Consider the following 21,834-nt stretch of genomic DNA (forward strand, 5'->3'; position numbering starts at 1 on the left):
ATATTAAGGTAAATGATCTGCAGTTTCCTGTTCTCGGTCTACCTTTTTGAAGAAGGGAGTTTTCCAATCTACAGAAACCTCCCCTGAAACTAATAAGGTTTGGAAAATTAAAACCAATGCATTAACAATATCACTAGCTAATTTTTATTTAAGGGTCTAGAATGAAATCCTTTGGACCCCTGGGACTTGTGAGCTTGTAGTTCCAACAGTTTACTCAGTACTACCTCCCTGGTAATTGTAATTGTCTTCAGTTCCTCCTTCCCTTTCATTTCCTGATTTCCAGCTAGTTCTAACCTGTTACTTGTATCCTCGCTGCTGAAGACAGATTCAAGCTCTTTTCAATTCATCTGCCATCTCTTTATCCTCCGTTATTGAATCCCCAGACTCATTTTTTACAGAACCAACACAGCTTTTCTTTAAAAAGTTAACAAAGTGACAAAACTTTCCTTCCTGTTTTTATACTTTTGGCTAACTTTCTAACTCTAATTGCTGTGCTCCTGCCTCCATTATGTCTGATGTTTTTTCCCCAGCTCTTAACTCTCACATCAACCTGACTGCATATTCTATGGAACTGACCTTGGTTAAGTGTTGCAAAATACACAAGGGCAAATTTTTCATCTCCAGAAAGTCTTAGTACTGAACACGATAACATTCACTTTGAAATATTGTTCATTCAAGCTTCACAAGCACACCCTCCAGATTCAAAATCCCACAATGACACCCAGTTTTGTTATGATCTTTAATTTTGAAGAGAAATTTGAATATTCAGTGATTAACTGGAAGAACTGTTCATGAAATTTTCACATTTTTAAACAAAAAAAATCAACTGGATTAATTGAGCAGAATAGCATGTATGACCTTAAATTGTAAATCTAGTTTTGTTTTGAGTGACGGAGTAGATCCACACCAGATGAGGATCTAATACCTAGATTTAGGCTGTTGTCAGGAGCTTTTATTAAACACAAAATGGCATCTCAATATAAAGTAATATAAAACATGTTTTCAGGCTGCAAATTAACACTGTGTTTAAAATAGCTAAAAGCTGCATTTCTGCATTCCTGAGCTAACTGAATCACAGATTAAGCAAACAATGCCTTCTTCATAGTATGGATCTAATTAAGCTAGATAGGACATTACCGACCATCCTAGCTAACCTTGAAGCACAGGTATGAGGAGATAATGCATGTGAAACAACATTATTTCCCAGGAAATATCATTGGGTTAATCTGTTGTCCATTATGTAATTTTATTACATTTTATTGGATTTACTCTGTATTTAAGGCTGTACTGTCTCTTAAGAAACATATGAAAATTGATATTTTATTCCAAGTTAATCACGCAGTTTCTCCAAGGAACACAGAATCTTTTAATATCTGTCTTGCTGGACAAATCTTTTCCCGGCCGTTACAAATTAAAGTGTGAAACCTTGCTGAAGCAAACCATAATCCTAGTGTTCATTTGACCAAGGAGGGGCTTTCTGACACAGTATGTCGAAGGGCCGACAAAAGGGGAGGTCACACTGGATCTGGTGCTTGGTAATGAATCAGGCCAGATGTTTGATTTAGTGGAAGGTGAACACTTTGGAGAGAGTGACGATAATTCAGTTAGGTTTCATATAGCAATTTAAAGGGATAGGAACATGCCACAGGTTAAGAGTTATCGATGGGGCAAGGGCAATTATAATGCAATTAGTCAAGACTTAGGATGCATAGAATAGGGTAGCAAAATGCAGGGGATGGGAACAATTGAAGTGTGGAGCTGGTTTAAGGAACAGATATAGTGTGCCCTTGATAGGTATGTCCCTGTCAGGCAGGGAGTGATAAGGTAAGGGAACCATGGTTTACAACAGAAATTGCATCTCTTGTTACAAAGAAGAAGGAGGCTCATGTGTTGATGAGGCAAGATGGTTCAGATGAGGCGATGGAGAGTTACAGATCAGCTCGGAAGGGTTTAAAGAGAGAGTTAAGAGCAAAGAGAGGACATGAGCAGTCTTTAACACATAAAGGAGAACCCTAAAGCTTTCTATAGGTATGTGAGGAATAAAAGGATGATTAGGGTAGGAATAGGGTCAGTCAAAGACAGAAGTGGGAAGTTGAGTGTGGGCCCTGTGGAGATTGGAGAGGTGTTAATGAATATCTCTCATCGGTCATCACTCAGGAAAAGGAGAATATTGTAGAGGAGAAGAATGAGGTACGAGATATGAGACTCGAAAGGATTGAGGTTAGTTGCACACAGGTGTTATCTATTCTAGAAAAGGAGTGAAAGGAGACAAGTGCCCTAGGGCGGATTGGATTTATCCAAGGATTCTCTGGGAAGCTAGCGAGGAGAGGGCAGAGCCTTTGGCTTTGATATTTGAGTTGTCATTGTCTACCGATTTAGTACCAGAGTGGAGGATTGCAAATGTTGTGCCCTTGTTCAAGAAGGGCAGCAGAGATGACCCAGGTAATTATAGACCAGTGAGCCTTACGTCTGTTGAAGGAAAGCTTTTGGAAAGGAATATTAGAGATAGGATTTATAATCATCTAGCAAGCAACAATTTGATTTCAGATAGTCAACACTGTTTCATCAAGGGCAGATCGTGTCTCACAAACCTCATTGAGTTTTTTGAGAAGGTGACCAAGCATGGAGATGAGGGTAGGGCAGTTGACGTGGTGTAAATGGACCTCAGTAAAGCCTTTGATAAAATTCCACATGGTATGCTATTGGAGAAAATGCAGAGGCATTGGATTGAGGGTGATTTAGCAGTTTGGATTACAAACTAGCTTTCTGAAAGAAGACAGCAAGTGGTGGTTTATGGAAAATATTCAGCCTGGAGTCCGGTTACTAGTGGTGTACCACAAGGATCAGTTTTCAGACTACTGCGGTTTGTCATTTTTTAAATGACTTAGACACAGGCATAGGTGGATGGATTAGTAAATTTGCAGACGACACTAAAGTTGGTGGAGTAGTGGACAGTTTGGAAGAATGTTATAGGTTGCAGGGGGACTTGGATAAACTGCAGAATTGGGCTGAGAGGTGGCAAATGGAGTTCAATGCAGCTAAATGTGAGGTGATTCACTTTGGGAAGAATAACAGGAAGGCAGTGATCTTGGAGTCCATGTGCATAGATCCCTGAAAATTGCCACTCAGGTGGATAGTGCTGTTAAGAAGGCATACGGTGTGTTAGGTTTCATTCGAAGAGGGATTGAGTTCCGGAACCGCAATATCATGCTGCAACTATACAAAACGCTGGTGCAGCCACACTTGGAATATTGTGTATAGTTCTGGTCCCCATATTTCAGGAAGGATGTGGGAAGCATTGGAAAAGGTGCAGAAGAGATTTACCAGGATGTTGCCTGGTCTGGAGGGAGGGTCTTATGAGGAAAGGCTGAGAGACTTGGATCTGTTCTCATTGGAAAGAAGGCGGCTAAGGGGGGATTGATAGAGACATATAAGATGATCAGAGTATTAGATAGGGGAGACAGTGAAAGAATTTTTCCTAGAATGGTGAAGTCAGCTTGTATTAGGGGCATAACTACAAATTGAGGGGTGATAGATTAAAGACAGGTGTCAGAGGCAAGTTCTTTATGCAGAGAGTGGGAAGGGTGTGGAATGCCCTACCTGCTAAGGTAGTCAACTCGGCCACATTAGGGAGATTTAAACAATCCTTCGATAAGCGCATGGATGATATTGGGATAGTGTCAGGGAATGAGCTGAGAATAGTTCACAGGATGGCGCAACATCAAGGGCCGAAGGGCCTGTTCTGCGCTGGATTGTTCTGTGTTCTAAACTTAGTGCAGGAGGCTGAAAGAAATGAGCAGCTTTTTTTATATCGATATTTTTATTAGAAATTTAACATTTTTACAAGTTTACAAAAATAAACAAAACTCTCAGATATAAACATTGATATACAATAGCCAAAGTTTAACAAGAAAGAAAAGATAAAAAACCCGAAACAGAAAAAAAACAAAACTCAACTGTCTACTAATCTAACCTACAACTAACCAGATTGTATATTTAAGTCTCTTACATGCTCGGAATGTGTTAACATCAGATGTAATAAAACCCGTATTCGTGCGGGATTCCTCTCCCGAGGGGCCCCGGCCCAGCCAGGTTTGTAATCTCAATTAAATAAAAGCCCTTGTTAGGATAGCCGAAATATCTGTATTTATGTAACTCAAGAAGGGCTGCCATATTTTATAAAATAATTCGGTCTTTCGCTGCACTATATTTGTGAGGAAGTCAAGGGGAATACATTCCATAATTAATCTGTGTCAATTTGAACGTCCAGGGGGGCCCTCAGCCACCCAGTTTTTCCTTGCACAGAAAGAAAGAATAGAAAATAGTCTCTTCCCGTACATGTCCAGGGAGGGAAAGTTCGAAAAGCCCAAAAGGAGAGATACAGGGTCCACTTTAATTTCCGTTCCTAAAATTTCTGTCAGGGTACTTGCTACTTTAGTCCAATATCTACGGATCTTATGACAGGTCCATAGGCAATGTGTAAGAGTGCCCACCTCTATTTTGCATTTAGGACACATTGGAGATGCTCCTGCCTTAAATTTTGCCAGTCGAACCGGTGCTATATGGGCCCTATGAAGTATCTTCAGCTGGATAGCCTGGGTTCTGTTACAAATAGTAATTCTTCTAGCATTTTCCCAAATATCATTCCATGTTTCTATAGAGATTTCTAGTCCCAAATCCTGATCCCATGTTTTAAGCAGATTATCCATATCTCCCGATACTTCATCATGTAGTAAATGATAAATAGTACTGACGGAAGATACCCCCACTGGTTGAAGGACACTACATTCTCTATCTGATTTATAAAGACTATCTAATAACGTAGTCTTCTTCTGTATATAATCTCGAATTTGAAAGTATCGAAAGAGGTCTCCATTAGGTAATCCAAATTTCTGACGCAGCTGTTCAAAAGACATCAGGACCCCATCTTTAAATAGATCCCCTAAACATGAGATACCCCTGGATCTCCAGAGTTTAAAAGTGGCATCTGTCAACCCTGGTTGGAATCCCCATGCTCCCACTATCGGTGCATAGGGGGATGTTTTATGTGAGTTGCCCTCATTTTGCCGCATTATATTCCAAGCCTTAATTGTGTTTAGTGTTATAGGGTTTTTACAGTGATCTGTAACGATTTTCCTCTTGTCTGAAAATAAAAGGTTAATAAGTGGGTATTTTACTTGAGAGGCCTCGATGTCCAACCAGATTGGGTCTTGTCTGATCCACAATCAATCAGCTATGTAACTTAATAGAGAACTTAACTGATATTTCCTAAAGTCTGGGAAGTCCAATCCTCCCCTTGTCTGTGGAAGCTGTAGCTTCTTCAGCTTAATGAGGGGCCGTCTATGATTCCAGCCAGCCATATAATTTACATAGAGCCGTCCTCGGCAGCATCACCGGAAGCATTCTCATAGGATATAGGAGACGGGGCAGGACATTCATTTTGATTAGTGCTATTCTACCCAACCAGGAAATTGGAAGGACTCCCCATCGCTGGAGGTCCTGCCTTATCCCTTCCAGTAAATGCACAAAATTAGCCTTATACAACTGACCAAATACTGGAGTAATAAAAATGCCTAAATATAAGAAGCCCTCCAGGGACCAAGGGAAGGGAAAAAGGGATCCGTCCACTAAGTGGGGTGTCATAGCAAGGCCACCCATTGGCATAGCCTCCGATTTTGAAAAATTAATTTTGTAGCCTGAGAATGTGCTAAATGTATTAATAACTTGGATTAGGCGAGGTACGGACATCAGAGGATTACTGAGGAATAGAAGAACATCATCTGCATAAAGGGTAATTTTATGTTTTCCTGTACCAATCCTTGGGGCCGTTATATTAGGATCAGCTCGTATCGCTTCTGCTAGTGGTTCAATTATTAGTGTAAATAACAATGGCGCGAGGGGACATCCCTGACGGCAGCCCCTACCCACACTGAAGCTATCCGAACCTAATCCATTGGTAACCACAACTGCTTTGGGATCACTATACAATGTTGAGACCCATTTGGTAAACACCTGACCAACGCCAAACCTTTCCAATGTGTAAAACAAATATGACCATTCAACCCTATCAAATGCCTTTTCCGGGTCTAATGAAACCACTACTCCTGGTATCTTTCCCTGATGACAGGCTTGAATCATATTCAAAACCCTTCTAATATTATTGGATGATCTATGGCCCTTAATAAACCCCCGTCTGATCCTCCTTTGTAATATGTGGCAGTACCCTTTCTAGTCTCAGTGCTAACGTTTTAGAAAGGATTTTAAAATCTACATTTAGCAAGGATAATGGTCTATATGATGTGCAATCTTCTGGATCCTTTCCTTTTTTAAGGATAAGAGAGATATTTGCCTCTTTCAGCGAAGGCGGGAGACAGCCCTGATTATATGCATAGTTATACATGTCCATAAGTGGACCAGCCAATATTTCTGTAAATTCTTTATAGAATTCAGCTTGAAAACCATCTGGGCCCGGTGCCTTACCACTCTGAATTTGCCTAATTGCACCAAGTATTTCTTGGACTGTAAGAGGAGCATTTAGGACCGATACTTGTTCCGGAGTTAGGCCTGGAAAGGTCAAATTTTTAAAACATGACTGCATCCTCCTCATCCTATCTTCATAATCCTGCGATTTATATAACTCAGAATAAAATTCTCTAAAGATCGCATTAATCTTTTTATGATCATGAGTTAAAATACCCGTACTTTCCTTGATAGACGTAATAGTCTGAGGGGCCTTTTTTTTCCTTTGCAAGAAATGCTAAGTATCCACCCGGTTTGTCGCCATATTCATATAACCTTTGTTTTGCAAATAATATTTCCCTCTTAGCCGTTTGAGTAAGCGTAGTGTTTAGAGCTGTCCTAAGAGCCAAAATCCTTTGCAATTTAATAATAGAAGGTCTATCAGTGTATGCTGTTTCAGCTGCTTTTAAGCGAGCTTCAAGCAGACGCTGTTGTTCTCCCTTCAATTTCTTCTGGGTCGCTGAATAGGAGATGATCAAACCTCGCGTGTAAGCTTTGATGGTCTCCCACATCATTGATGGGTTGCGAGCTGTACCTGAATTAATTTCTAAAAAAGTTTTAAATTCTTGAGAGAAGTACTTTACAAATTTACTATCTTTCATTAGGAAGGGGTCCATACGCCAATGCCGAGGGGATGTCCCATTGTTCCTCGCCTTAGTTTCCATATATACAGCAGCGTGATCGGAAATTGCTATACTACCTATTTTACAGGATGATATGGAATTTTTAAAAATCGAGGGGGCGAAAAACATATCAATTCTGGTATGACATTTATGTGGATTGGAGTAAAAAGAAAAATCTCTGCCCTGTGGATGAAGACATCTGCATACATCTACTAATCCTAATTCTTTGTTCGGATCCATCAGTTGTCTAGATCTGGGAGATACTCCGCCAGTACTCTTGGGAATCCTATCTATTTCCGGATCCATAATACAATTAAAGGCTCCCCCTATAATTATATGACGGGCACCAAAAGCCATCAATTTTGAAAAGGCTTCGTTATAAATTTAAAGGGGTGTGCCGGAGGGCAGTACAAATTTAAAATCCCATATTCCTCTCCATTTATGAGGGCTTTAATCAAAATATATCGTCCAGCTTCGTCTTTTATCTGCTTTAGGATTTTGAAAGGGAAATTCTTTCGGACAAGAATAACAACTCCCCTGCTTTTTGAGCTAAAAGAAGAAAAAAAGGCCTGATCAAATCCACCCTGTTGTAATTTCAAGTGTTCTTTATCCGACAGGTGTGTCTCCTGTAGGAGAGCTATATCAACTCTTTCCTTCTGAAGATTTGATAATATTTTCTTCCTTTTGACTGGCGAATTACTCTCCTTGACATTCCAAGTGCACCACTTAACCGACTGATCAACCATAATCATCTGGGCCAATCCGAGATCCCTCGGGAGGGGGAACCCTATCCAGAACATCCCGAGCGTAGAGCATATAAAATTTACAAAAATAACGCCTCTCTAATACGCCCACAACAATACAATAAAAAACCATTTCTAAAAAAAAACGTATCTAAGTGGAGATTTTCCCCTTGTTCCCAGAGGGTGTCACTTCCTCGCCAAAAGTCCATCATATCCTCTCCCAACCAATGCCCCACCCTTGACCCAGACGCTCCTCAATAAAATGAGAATTCAAATATAATACAAAGGTAGAGTTAACAGTGAGCACCCTACCCCACCCACACCAACACCTGGATATATTTGGTAATGTTAATACCATATATAAATATATAACTATAAAATTACCACATCAACAAATAATAATTAAATATAATACAAAATAACAAGGGAAAGCAACCTCGCTCCTAGAGACAGAGGTAAATTTGAATAAGGTAGCCACCTCTCCCCACCAACACCAACCAAACCCCCCAGCTTTTTTTTTAATATATACCCCAGCTTTTTTATATATACATATACACATATACACACACACACACACACCCCTCATATATACATAAAATAATAAAAGAAAACAACCCCAAGGGGGGAGGGGGGAGAAAATCAAATCCCTCTCCCTACCCCGCATGATAATATTAAACAGTAAAGTAAAGTCAGAGGAAAAAAAAGGGGGGATACAAAACAAAGTGGGGTGAAAGGCAAACCAACATCCATTATGCCTTACAGTTTATCTAAGAGAGTCTAAGAATTCCTTAGCCTTTTCTGGCGATCCAAAGTTATATACGGATTGTTCATGGTTAAAGTGTAACGTCGCTGGGGAGCGTAAGGAGTACTGAATATTTAAGTCCCTTAAACGCTTCTTCGCCTCGTCGAATGCCTTCCTCTTTCGAACCAGAGCCGGGGAAAAGTCCTGGAATAACATGATCTTGGATCCTTTATAGATCATAGCTTGGGGGTCTTTTCCACCCTTGCCTGGCCTGATCCAGCTTCCAGATTTAAAAGCTGTGGCAGCCACTGCTCCAGGAATACTGTAAGCTGGCCTTCTTCTTCCCGTTCGGGTAGGCCCTGCAAACAAATATTTTTTTGACGACCTTCAGCTCTGCCCCTCCAACTCGGCGCTCGATTTCTTTCATGTCTTGGTCGTGCTTTTGCAGTGTGGCCGAGAGTGAGTCCCATCGACTTCGGGAATCCTCGCTAAACGCGCCAATCTTCGCGTCCATCTTGGAGATCATCTCCACAAGGCTTGCCCCTGTAGGTAAGTCCCCCGGGGCGGCTGTGGACGCCTCTGCTGCAGCTGGAGAGAGTGGGGGAGGGGGTCCTGCTTGTTGTGAGCTGCGGGCTCCCTTCCCTTTAGTCATTTTAACTAAAGATTAGATTGTTTAAGTTTAATATTAAACAACTAATTAAATTAAACAACTATTATCAATGATTTGGTGAGTGTGGTGGGGGTGGGTGACCCACTTTACCCAAATCTTGGGAGGAGCACTGTCGACTCAGACTTCTAGTTGCCACCATCTTGTATTTCCCTCAGAAATGAGCAGCTTTAAAACAAAAACTGGTAATGTATGAGTGTGATGGAGTATAAGCCTGTGTGCGTGTTGGGTGGTGTGTGTCTGTGTCCGAGAGAGAGCGTGTACACGAGAGAGTATAGATAAAAGTGAGGAATTGCACTTTGCTTTAATAAAAAGGGGACGGACTTGTAGCAGTTACTGGCGGAGCCCTGGGTGCTGTTGTAGAAGAGAGACATGGTGTGGTTCAGGTACATAGTTCTTTGAAAGTTGCATCACTGGTAGACAGAGTTGTTAAGAGTTGATGAGCCCACTTGCCTTCATTGTTCACACCTTCATTAGATTACTCACAATGTGGAAATAGGCCCTTCGGCCCAACAAGTCCACACCGCCCCGCCGAAGTGCAACCCACCCATTCCCCTACATTTACCCCTTACCTAACACTACGGGCAATTTAGCATGGCCAATTCACCTGACCTGCACATCTTTGGACTGTGGGAGGAAACCGGAGCACCCGGAGGAAACCAACGCAGACACGGGGAGAACGTGCAATCTCTACACAGTCAGTCGCCTGAGGTGGGAATTGAACCCGGGTCTCTGGCGCTGTGAGGCAGCAGTGCTAACCACTGTGCCACCGTGCCGCCCACACAGTTGAATATTGGAGTTGGGACATCATTTTGAAATTATACAGGATGTTGGTGAGGTCACTTTTAGAACACTGAGTACAGTTCTGGTCGCCCTGTTATAGGAAGAATACTATTAGAGAAGGTTCGGTAAAGATGTACCAGGATGTTGTTAGGACTGAAGGGTTTGAGTTATAAGGAGAGGCTGAGACTTTATTCACTGGAGTGGAGGAGGTTGAGGGGTGACCTTATTGAGATTTGTAAAATCATGAGGGGTGTCGGCAAGGTGAGTAGCAAAAATAGTGAGGAGCATGTTTGGTTATGTCGAGTCCTAAATAAATAAATATTGGCTCTACCGTTTCTTTTTCTCCTATTGGCATTTGGACACTTAAATTTGTCAGTAATCGCAGCATTGCCACAGAGTGTACAGCGCATGCTCCTCGGTGTCAGCAAGAACGGCGCATGCTCCTAGCTGTCCGCTGCAACGGGGCGCGACCTTCTTTAGAAGCTAATGGGGAGCCCTGGAGGACCGGAAGTATGGTAGTCCTCCTGCCAATGAGAACATCCTCTATTGTCTGAATGCGGAAGTTGTCCCACGAGCTTCTGAAGCTGCTGCACCTCTCTCTCTGAAAGAAGATTGAGCTTCACTCCAGACTACAACTTCCTTCCTCTGTTTAACATTGTGAGTACGGCACTCTCTTTTCCATTTCTTTATTTCATTGTGGGCTTCGGTTGTTGACTCGCAACAACTGGATGTAAAGACAGTGAATCCAGGGAGGACCAGACTCAGGAAATGTTGATCCAGATCAGTGTCTCAATTGGCAAAAACAGTCCCACAGTGTGAAGTTATAGCCTTTGCTGTGGGGGGAAAAAACAGCAGAAAGGAAGTGCATTGTTTAAATGGTGATATATTGGGATGTGGGGAAAGTGAGGACTGCAGGTGTTGAAGATCAGAGTCAAAATGTGTGGCAGCTTCCAAGCAGCAGGAGAGTCGACGTTTCGGGCCCGAGCCCTTCATCGGGAATGCCGTGTGGATGTACAAAGGGGCCTCAGCGTCCTCCTACACCAGTCACTGCCTGTTGTGAGACAGGTGCAGCAAGCAATCAGCAAGGCAAGTGTTATATTAGCAAGAGGAATTGAGTTCAGAAGTGGGGATGCCTTCCTGCTGTTCGGGGGAGGGGGAGGGGGGGGTGGGGTGTCATTAAATATATTCAAGGCTGAACTCCTCTGATTTTTGAACAACAAAGAGGTGGATGTTTCTGGGGGAAGGCAAGAAAATGGTTTCAAGACCAGTATAGAACAGTTACAGAGTCAGACAGCACAGAAACAGACCCTTCAGCCCAACTAGTCCGTGCTGACTATGTTCACAAACTAAACTCGTTCCACCTGCCTGTGTTTGGCCCATATCCCTCCGAACCTTTCCTATTCATGTCCTTATCCAAACATCTTATAAACGTTGTTACTGTACCTGCATCCACCATTTCCTCTGGACATTCATTCCACACACAAACCACTCTCTCAAAGGAAAAAGGTGCTCCTCATATCTATCTTAAAATCTTTCTCCTCGCACCTTAAAAATTTGCTCCTAATCTTGAAACAACACCTGCCATTTACCTCATCTATGGTTTTATAATTCTCTATAATGTTGCATCTCAACCTCCTGTATTCCACTGAAAACATCCCAGCCTATCCACCTAGATGTAGGTAGATTAATATCTAGTTATGATCTGTTCAAAGCTGGTGCAGGCTCGAAAGACCAACTGACCTACTCCTCCCAACTCTCTCACTATGTCCAGGACAGTAAGGGACTATAAGACAGGAGCAGACATTTGGCCATTCACCACATCAGGTCTGCTCATACCATTCAATTGTGGCTGATCAGTTTGTCACCCCCATTCACCTGCTTTCTCCCAATACCTCTCGATCCCCTTGATACTCAAGAACCTATCTATTTCAGTTTTAAATATCCTCAGTGACCTGGCCTCCACAGCTTCTGTATCAAGGAATTCCATAGATTCACCATTCTCTGGCTGAGGTTTTTCCTTTTCTCCATTCTAAAAGGTCCTGTGGTCCTAGTCTCTCTTACCAATTGAAACATCTTTCAAATATCCATGTCGTTCAGTATTATGTATGTTTCAATTAGATTCCCCCGCCCCGCCCCGCCCCGCCCCGCCCCTGGTGAGTGCAGGCCTGTTAATCAACATGAACCAGACCCTTCAGGATGAGGTACAGCAGGGATTAGGTTCAGCAAACTGAGAATGAAGGGAGAGTGTGTGGGATGGGGATTTTCAGCTTCTCTGGAATAAGGGAGGAAAAAGCGATAAATCAGAACTGATCGGATGGGCTGATCGGCCAAAGAGTGGCAGGTGGAGTTTAATTTAGAGAAATGTGAGGTTTGCATTTTGGTCAAGCTATCCAGGCAAGACTTACACAGTTAAGGGGAGTGTTGCAGAACAAAGAGACCTTGGTATGTTTTCCTTTATTGGTCAGAGCATTGAGTACAGGATTTGGGAAGTCCTGTTGCTGTTGTGCAGGACATGTGGTTAGGCCACTTTTGGAATACTGCATTCAGTTCTGGTCTCCCTGCAATAGGAAAGATGTTGTGAAACTTTGAAAGGGGTGGAAAAACTTTTATAAGGCTTGTTGGCAAAGTTGGAACGTTTTGATGTTCAGGGAGAGGCTGATAGGCCAGGGATATTTTCCCTGGAGCATCAGAGGTTGAGGGGTGACCTTATAAAAATATATAAGGGGCATGGATCAGTGCAAGGTCTTTTCCCCAGGATCAGGGAGTCCAGAACTAGAAGAACATCGGAATGGTGAAATGGGAAGTGAGTAGAAACTTTTTCACGCAGAGGGTGGTGGATGTATGGAACCTGCTGCCAGAGGAAGTCGTGGAGGCTGGCATAATGACAATATAAAAGGCATCTGCCTATATGAATAGCAAGGGTTTAGAGGGATATGGGCCAAATGCTGGCAAATGGAACTACGTTAATTTAGGATGTCTGGCTGGCATCTGTCTAGGTTAGGGTGGATTAGCCATAGGATGTGCAGGTTAGGTGCATTAGTAAGGGTTAAATGCAGAGCGGTTGGGGAATGGGTGTGGGTGGGTTACCCTTTGGAGGGTCGGTGTGGACTCCCTAGGCCGAGTGGCCTGCTTCCACACGATGGAGCTTCTCGGAAGGGAAGATGTTTTACAAACTGCGCAGGTGCTCTGTGGACCAGACGGCCGCCATCCGGAGCAGGGCTCAGAGGGATATGGGCCAAGTGCTGGCAAATGGGACTAGATTAATTTCGGATATCTGGTCAGCACCAAAGAGTTTGATCCAAGTGTCTGTTTCTATGCTGTATATCTGTGACTCTGGCTTTCCACAAACATTTGCCACATCTTTACGTTCAGTTTCTCTCTGGTGTCTATGTTAATACCTTGATGTCTCACTTTGCTCCCCCGCTTCCCGGGGACGTTAACCATTTTGTGTCTGGGTCTTCAAGAAGCTGCATTGCAGGTTCACCCTGAATTGACACTCTTCCCAACTGCCCCGAGTTTGAGAAGACTTCAGGAATTCCTCGAACCTGCTCAGGCACCAGCGGCTCCACACTGGGCAAAGGCCCTTCAGCTGCCCCGAGTGCAGGAAGGCCTTTGTCCGGGCCTCCCACCTCCTGACCCACCAGTGGTCCACACGGGGCAGAGGCCCTTCAGCTGTCCTGAGTATGGGAAGAGATTTACCCAGGCCTCCAACTTGCTGACCCACCAGCGGGTCCACACAGAGGAAAGGCCCTTCAGCTGCCCCGAGTGCTGGAAAGGCTTCACCTGCTCCTCCCACCTGCGGAGGCACCAGGTGGAGAGAAACTTACTTGGAGACAAGGTATGGGTTGAAATTGGTGAGTGAGGCAGTATTTCCTTTCGGTTACGGCTGTAGCAAGGAACCAATTACAAAGGGACAACTCGGTGCTGACCAATAGTAGAGGAAGAGAGGCGGAGGGGGGTGGCCGTGTGAGCGCTTATTTAAAAAAACAGCAACTTTTTCTACGTCTTTTTGGTGAGGGGGGTGCGGGGGTGGAATCTGAAGCTGTAACAAAGTTGGGTCACAATAAAGGTTACCTGAACTTACTTAATGCAAGACTCAGGCTCTCATTGAAAGTTTTGAGCTCCAAGAGGTTTTTGTTTTCAAGCTGCTCATTTTTTGCAGCCTCCTGTACTGAGTTTCCAATGTCGTGTATCAGATGGAGCAGTGAATGAGGAGCTAGTATTGTTAGAAATTGTAAATTTTACAGAGGCAGAAAAAGCAAAAACATCAAGACTGACATCTCTCTGCATTTTGGATAATTCCACCTGAAAGTTAATATCTTTCACAACACTGGGATACCGCTGAGAGTGAGCAGGTCTGATTTTGGGAAGCAAATAAAATGTGATAATTCAGGGTGAATCGGGAATGCAGCTTCTTGAGGAAGAACCAGACACGAAATGGTTAACGTCCCCAGGAAGGTGGGAGCAAAATGAGATGTCAAGCCATTAACACCGACATTAGAGAGAAAGTGGACCTATTGACGTGGCAAATGTTAGTGGAAAGCCAGAATCATAGAGATGTACAGCACAGAAACAGACCCTTTGGTCCAACTCGTCAGTACCAGCCAGGTATTCTAAATTAATCCAGTCCCATTTGTCAGCACTTGGCCTATGTCCTCTAAACCCTTCCTATTCAGATACCCATCCAGATGCCTTTTAAGTGCTGTAATTGTACCAGCCATCACCATTTCCTCTGGCAGTTCATTCCTTACATACAGCACCCTCTGAATATAGGAGTTGCCTCTTAGGTTCCTCTTAAATCTCACCCTCACCCTGAACCTATGACCCATCCAGGGAAAAGACCTTTTCTATTTACCCTATCCATGCCTCTCATGATTTTATAAACGGTTGTAGGGTCACCCTCAGCCTTTGAAAACTCAACAGAAAACAGCTCCACCCTGTTCAGCTCAAACCCTGACAACATCCTTGTCAATCTTATCTGAATCCTTTCAGGTTTCACAACATCCTTCCTCTAGCAGAGAGACCAGAACTGCACACAATACTCCAAAATTAGCCAAACAAATGTCCTGGAGAGTGCACAACGTAACCTCCCAACTCCAATCCTCAGAGGACTGGGAAAGTTTTCAAAACCCACAAAAGACAACCGGGAAAGAATGGAGGGACAAACAGATCTTTTGCGGGTCAGCTTGGAACATCAGGGTGGGGGGGAAATGGGAATGAGGGAAAGAAGCTGAATGTGCTGGAGCAAGGTGGAGGAAGAACAGAGGATGCAAAACCGGTTTGAAGCTGCAATGAGGAATATTGCATGTGCTGTACTTGTACCTGTTGCAGTTACTGGTGGGAATCGGGTGCATTTTAAACATCAAAACAGAAAAGCTATCTACTCCTCCCGCCTTCCCAACGTCGATCCCTCTGTCCCTCCTCACCCGGGTAACTAAGACACATACCTGAGTTTGTGGAGTCTCCTCCCTCCCTGCATTCACTCCAGTTGCTATAAGTGAATAGATTTCCCCTCCCCACATGTCTGTCTCCCTCCCAGGATGAAGAGTTGCCCAGACAGAGTGAGATTCACTCACGGACAGGGCCACTTCCCTGCTGTGACATCAACATATCAAGAGGCGAGTCACAGTTTGCAAAACCCCTTCCCTTCAGAGAACCCTCAGTGTGGAAGCAGGCCACTGGGCCTAAAGTCTCCATACCGACCCTCTGAAGGTTAACCCACCCACACCCATTCCCCTACACCTGTTGCTCTCCATTTACCCCGTCTAACCTGCACATCCCTGGGCACTAAATAATTCAGCATGGCCAATCCACCCTCACCTGCACGTGCCTGGGCACTATGGATAATTTGGCATAGCCAATCCCCCCGAACCTGCACATACAAATTCACCCCCATGGACGTGTGCGTGTGTTTGCACGAAAGAGAAACAAAAATCTACATCAGTATATCTCTGCCTATTTGAGAACAGGTGCCTTACTTCTGTTGTAAATATTGTTGTAAATCATAGCTGGGTGCTAATAGTTAGATGGAAGGGAGACAAAATTCCCCAAGTAGGGCACCATGAGAATCCTGGGAGAGCCCTATTTCTGATTTACTTCTGAATGAACAAACATTAAGCATAAGCATCTATTTATTTCTAATTTTGTTTCATTTTTCTTGTTTAATTCCCTGTTATGACTAAACTCTGTGCCTGGATGGTTGACAGGCTGGGAGATTGTGGGTTGGGGCATGATGACTGAATGTTTTATTGTTCCAGAAGGTGTAATAGGGAACAGGGAGATCAACAGAGGACAGAGAAATCAGGACCTGAAATCCGAGGTGACACCAGACTACCCTGTGATCAGTGCTTTGATAAGCAGTGTCAACCCTCTACCTTTACCGAGCTTCCCATCTGACTATCCCCTTGATATTCAGGATCCAATCCTTGCCATCCTGAAGCCATGTCTCTGTAAGGAGTCTCGGATCATAATTATTCTCTTCAATGTGTGCAGTCAACTCATTCACTTTTGTTACAATGCAGCACACATTCAGACACACTGTTTTTAGTTTCAATTTTTGTGACCTTTAAAATCCAGTTTGATTGCTGGTATATTTACTCCCCTTGTCCCTTTCTATCACACTCTGATGTTCATTTTCCACATCACTATACTGCTGACTGGCCTTGATTTGGATTGGCCATGCTAAATTGCCCAGAATGTCCAGGGACGTGTAGGTTAGGTGGGTTAGCCATGGGAAATGCAGGGTTATAGTTTCATAGTAATAGAAGCAGGAGTCAGCCATTTGGCCCATCCAGCCTGCTCCACCATTCATTAAAATCATGGCTGATCTATCCATCAACTCAGCTCCTCCTCCCTGCATTGTCCCAACTACCCTTCATTCTCCTATCATTGCAAATACCCATTCAACTGTGTATTGAGTTTAGAGTCATAGCGATGTACAGCATGGAAACAGACCCTTTGGTCCAACCCGTCCCATGCCAACCAGATATCCCAACCCAATCTTGTCCCACCTGCCAGCACCCAAACAATATCTCTCCAAACCCTTCCTATTCATATACCCATCCGAATGCCTCTTAAATGTTGCAATTGCACCAGTCTCCACAACTTCCTCTGGCAGGTCATTCCATACACACACCAGCCTCTGTGTGAAAAAGTTGCCCCTTTGGTCTCTTTCATATCTTTCCCTTCTCACCCTAAACCTATGCCCTCTAGTTCTGGACTCCCCCACCCCAGGGAAAAGATTTTGTCTATTTATCCTATCCATGCCCCTTATGATTTTATAAACCTCTATACGGTCACCCTTCAGCCTCTGACGCTCCAGTGAAAACAGTCCCAGCCTGTTCAGTCTCTCCCTGTAGCTCAGATCCTCCAACCCTGGCAACATCCTTGTACATCTTTTCTGAACCCTTTCAAGTTTCACAACATCTTTCCGATATGAAGGAGACCAGAAATGCACGCAATATTCCAACAGTGGCCTAACCAATGTCCTGTACAGTCACAACATGACCTCTCGACTCCTGTACTCAATACTCTGACCAATAAAAGAAAGCATACCAAACGCCATCTTCACTATCCTATCGACCTGTGACTCCACTTTCAAGGAGCTATGAATCTGCACTCCAAGGTCTCTCTTAGTGAAAATGCCTCTACTGCTTCCATGGTCAGAGAATTCCATAGATTCACTACTCTCTGGGAAAAGCAATTCCTCCTCATCTCGGTCCTAAATCTGCTTCTCCTCATCTTGAGGCCTGGTCTCCCCAGTAACAGAAATGACTCGATAGGGTAGGGCTTCATCCCCACAGTGCAACAAATTCCCACCTTCCATCAAAATCCCGGATGTACTTAACTTACTCACTCAGTTGCTGTCTCATAAATGCAAGATTTCATTGTAACTTCTGCTCCCATTAAGGGCAAAACATCTCTGAAAGCTGCTCTGAAACTTCAGCCTTCACAATCACACCTCTGCTTTCACCGAAGAAGATTAGAGTCATACAGCACGGGAACAGCCCATTTGGTACAACTCGTCCATGCCGACCAGATATCCAAAATTAATCTTGTCCCATTTGCTAGCATTTGGCCCACATCCCTCTGCATCTGGATGGGTACAAGAATAGGAAGGGTTTTGAGGAATATGGGCCACATGCTGGCAAATGGAATAGATTGATTCCGGATATATGGTTGGCATAGACGAGTTGGGCTGAAGGATCTGTTTGTGTGGTGTATGACTCCAACTGTCTTCGGTGAAAGCAGAAGTGTGGTTGTGAAGACAGGGCTTTCAGAGCAGCTTTCAAAGATGCTTTGCCCTTCCTGGGACCGGAAGAAGTTACAATGAAATCTTTCATTTGTGAGACAGCAAGCAACTAAGTGAGTACATCCGGGATTTTGGTGGAAAGTGGGAATTCATTGCACTGAGAGGATGAAGCACTACCCTATCCAGTCACTTCTGCTGGTGGCTGAGACTAGGCCTCAAGCTTTGGGGGAGTAGGTTTAGGACAGAGATGAGGAGGAGGAAGTGAGGGCTGCTGCTTTTCCCAGAGAGTAGTGTATCTGCAGAACTCTCTGCCCGAGGAAGCAGGCTCCAATATGCCCCGGTCCTAATTCTTCAGCTTGACGTACCCGTGACTGTAAACTTTGAAGTGCTTTGGTTAACTGCAAATATTTCCCACTTGTCCAACAATCCAGTGTCAGCTGTTTCAGTCATTGGGATGGTTTTGATTCAGCTACTAAATACATCTACTCTTATTAGACAATATTCATAACAATGTACGCGAGGTTATACTATATACGCAAGTTGTAGACAATTTAAAAAGGCCGACCAAGCAAGGAGGTGGTTAACAAACACAGGGCATCCCTCTTCGAGTATGCACCTTGTTTGTTTACAAATTAAACACGCTTCAGATCTTTGCCAAGCTGCTTTCCGAAAATCTGGGTGCCACCAGGTTTGTGAGTGTTAACAATAATGTACATCATCAACTGAAATAGGCAGCAGCAAAGAATGAACACAAACCAGTCCAGCAGGAGGCACCCATGTTTTGGTTTGAGTATTGAGGGAGTACCCTTTTGAGACCCCTGTGATATCAGTACCATACCCAGGCTAATGTGCATTGAAACCAGATTATGAAGTGTTAACTTTCCTGCAAACTTCTGTCTGTGTGAGTCTCTCTGTACCATTTTCCAACTTGCTTCATATCTCAGTTTGTCAGCTTTTCTTTAGCCTTGGAAGGAAGGAAGGAATAATGAGGCACTCACATTCCAGAGCAGCCCAAGTTAGGGAGTTGAGCCTCATAAATCCTGGCTGTGACACATTGCTGCTTAACCAAGTGTGCAAACTCTATATACCTCTCCTTTGTTCCATTTGCAAATCGAACACTTCAATACAAGTTGTTTGTGTCTCTGCATGAGTCCATAACCCAGGGAAATACAACAGAGTCTTTAATAGTTGCCCAATGTGTCCTGTATGCCAAATTCATTCAAATACGGTTTCACCTCTCGTTAACCCTGGGGTAAGCAAATTCATTATTACTAACTTTGTAAAGCACAAGTGCTCTCAGCAGTATTACGTCCAGACGCTAGGACCCTGTTGAGTTCTCTCACTGGTATCTTGTGGCTGAGTGGGGAGAATTGTATCAACATTTCTAACAGCACTTTTGTCCCTGGCCAGCTTTCCTCTTTAGTTTGGACACAACAAAAGCAGCAAGCACCCTCTATATTTCATCTCTGAAAGGATATCGGCCAGTGACCTGGCAGGACCAGGGTACCTCCTGCCTGACTCGCCAACTGTGGGGGATGGAAATAAAGCCCCATGTCAGGAAAGAATTTGTTTATCAGGAAGCAGCACAGCTGCAAGGCCAACCGTCTCCGCTGAGCCTGGGAAACACAAACTTTAGCAAGCAGGCACTAAGCTGAGATTCAAAATGGTTTCTGTTAGAAACGAAAATCGCTTCTCAATAATCGCTCTAGACAAATTCAGGAAAACAAAGTTTTATTAACAAGTCAAGTCTGCAGAGTCGGGCACCCTTAAAGAAAAGGCGCGCTGAGGCTTACAAAGTCTCCCATTTTTTACAGCACAAGTCCCTCCTCTCCTTGGCTCCAACAAGCCATGAGGTTCACATTCTTAAAAACATCATTATTTTTATCACAAAGTCTGCAACAAAAGGCTCCAGAGTCTCCAAAGTTTGTTGTTTTTCTCACCCTGTAGTCTTATCAGTCAAAGGCTTTAATTTGAAACAGATGTCTCAAGTCGTTCCCCCATCCTGGAGTCTTATCAGTCAAGGACTCATCCTTCCCTCCTGTGTCAATGGTTTATCAATCAAGGGCTTGTTTGTTTTACTCTGTTCACAAATTGTCAGCATTCTGCACAATTTAAACTATTCTACTTTTGAGTATATAAAATGTTCTAGAAAAGAAACAAAAGTTTTGTCTTTTATTATAGACCAGTCCGTGGTCCAGGCACATCTTAAAGTTTAAACCGAAATTACCTCTCACAATTCCACCCTTTTCTTTCTTTAAGATGTGCCTGACCAAGATAAGCCTCCCCCCCTCAAGGGCCCGGGAAATCCTTGGTCTTTCGCAGCAACATCACTTTAAGTTCCCGCGTCCCATGTTGTGGAACCACCACTGCCTGTAGTCGGGAAATACTTTTCTGAATTAAAAACTGAATACAGGGAGTTAGGCAGGGTAATACGAGAAGAAGAATCATGCCTCCCCTAACCACCAGCAACGCCGTGCGCCACCAGCTACCACCTAGGAGACCATCCCACCATCCGATGCCACTAAGAGGACGCCAAGATTGTACTGGCACATGGGCCAATCTCCGGATTTCATCGGAAATTTTCAAAACCGCTTTACCATTATCGTCAATTTCTAGACAGCAGTTAGTCAGGTTAAATTTCCCGCACACACCCCCCCCTCCGAGGCCAACAGATAATCCAAGGCAAGTCGGTTTTGATATATAGCAGCCCTCATCTGATCCTGCTGCTGAGCCAACAGCTCTAGGGCCAGGGCAGTCCGGTTAGTAATGACCTCTACGACTGCTTGGAGCCTGATAATTCGATTTAGCATATAGATAGGAGTACGATATCCCCATGATCCATCCTGTGCCCAAGTAGCCGGCCCGTAGTATTCAATAATCCGGGCCGGTGGCCACTCATCCCCCCAATCACCGACTTGGATATCCCTTGGCGACCTACGCAGGGAGTCAAAGAGTTTAACTCCCAAATCATCGCCTTCCTCCCGGGGTAATAGGAAGAACGCAGGTCGTATTAGACCCAGGAAGCATACCCCAGCCCATCCCATGGGCAGTTTGGAGTATGCCTGATTACCGCATATCCAAAATAGGCCATCTGGAGCAGGCCCTCCCTGCCTCAACGTCATCCCACAGTTCCTTTACCCCGGGGACGCTCTCATAAGGACCAGGACCACTGCAATTCCAGTATTCGGATTGTTGGCCCCGTGGCAGAGTCTGGACAGGATTATTCCAGCATTGATTCCCCTGACAACCACCGCTCCACACTCTTTTCATGCCATCGGAAGGGTCAGCACTTAGCTCGTAAGAGGAGGAATCAGAACGTAACCGAATGCAATTTTGATGACCTCGGTGTGCAATGTACCAAGCAATATTCTCAGGCCACCATACTCGCGTGGTTGCATCCAATATATTCTGACAGGGGCTAATCCCTACCTTAACGGTCCCCTTGCCTTCAATACAGAACTGGCCCTCAGGGCTGTTTGTCAGTCTCCACCCCTGGCTTTTTCTGT

At 44.1% G+C, this 21,834-nt stretch overlaps 2 protein-coding genes across 3 annotated transcripts in view; one reads left to right on the top strand and one right to left on the bottom strand.

Moving 5' to 3' along the window:
- LOC148145025 (uncharacterized) overlaps window positions 1–21,834 on the top strand; it is a 161,548-nt gene that overhangs the window by 116,489 nt on the left and 23,225 nt on the right. The window contains exon 1 of one of the 2 annotated variants that reach the window (XM_087975478.1): window positions 10,413–10,734. The exons of the other annotated variant lie outside the window; for it this stretch is intronic. The gene's annotated coding sequence lies outside the window, so the exon portion shown is untranslated. Of the gene's footprint in view, window positions 1–10,412; window positions 10,735–21,834 lie in introns of those variants that run through there. 2 annotated transcript variants of the gene reach the window in all.
- LOC148145026 (uncharacterized) overlaps window positions 1–21,834 on the bottom strand; it is a 60,817-nt gene that overhangs the window by 10,160 nt on the left and 28,823 nt on the right. The gene's annotated exons all lie outside the window — the stretch shown is intronic.

The sequence above is a fragment of the Chiloscyllium plagiosum genome, unplaced genomic scaffold (genome assembly GCF_037043375.1).
Source record: "Chiloscyllium plagiosum isolate Xiang-an unplaced genomic scaffold, Cpla_swu_hap1 HiC_scaffold_27, whole genome shotgun sequence".
Lineage (NCBI taxonomy): Eukaryota > Metazoa > Chordata > Chondrichthyes > Orectolobiformes > Hemiscylliidae > Chiloscyllium > Chiloscyllium plagiosum.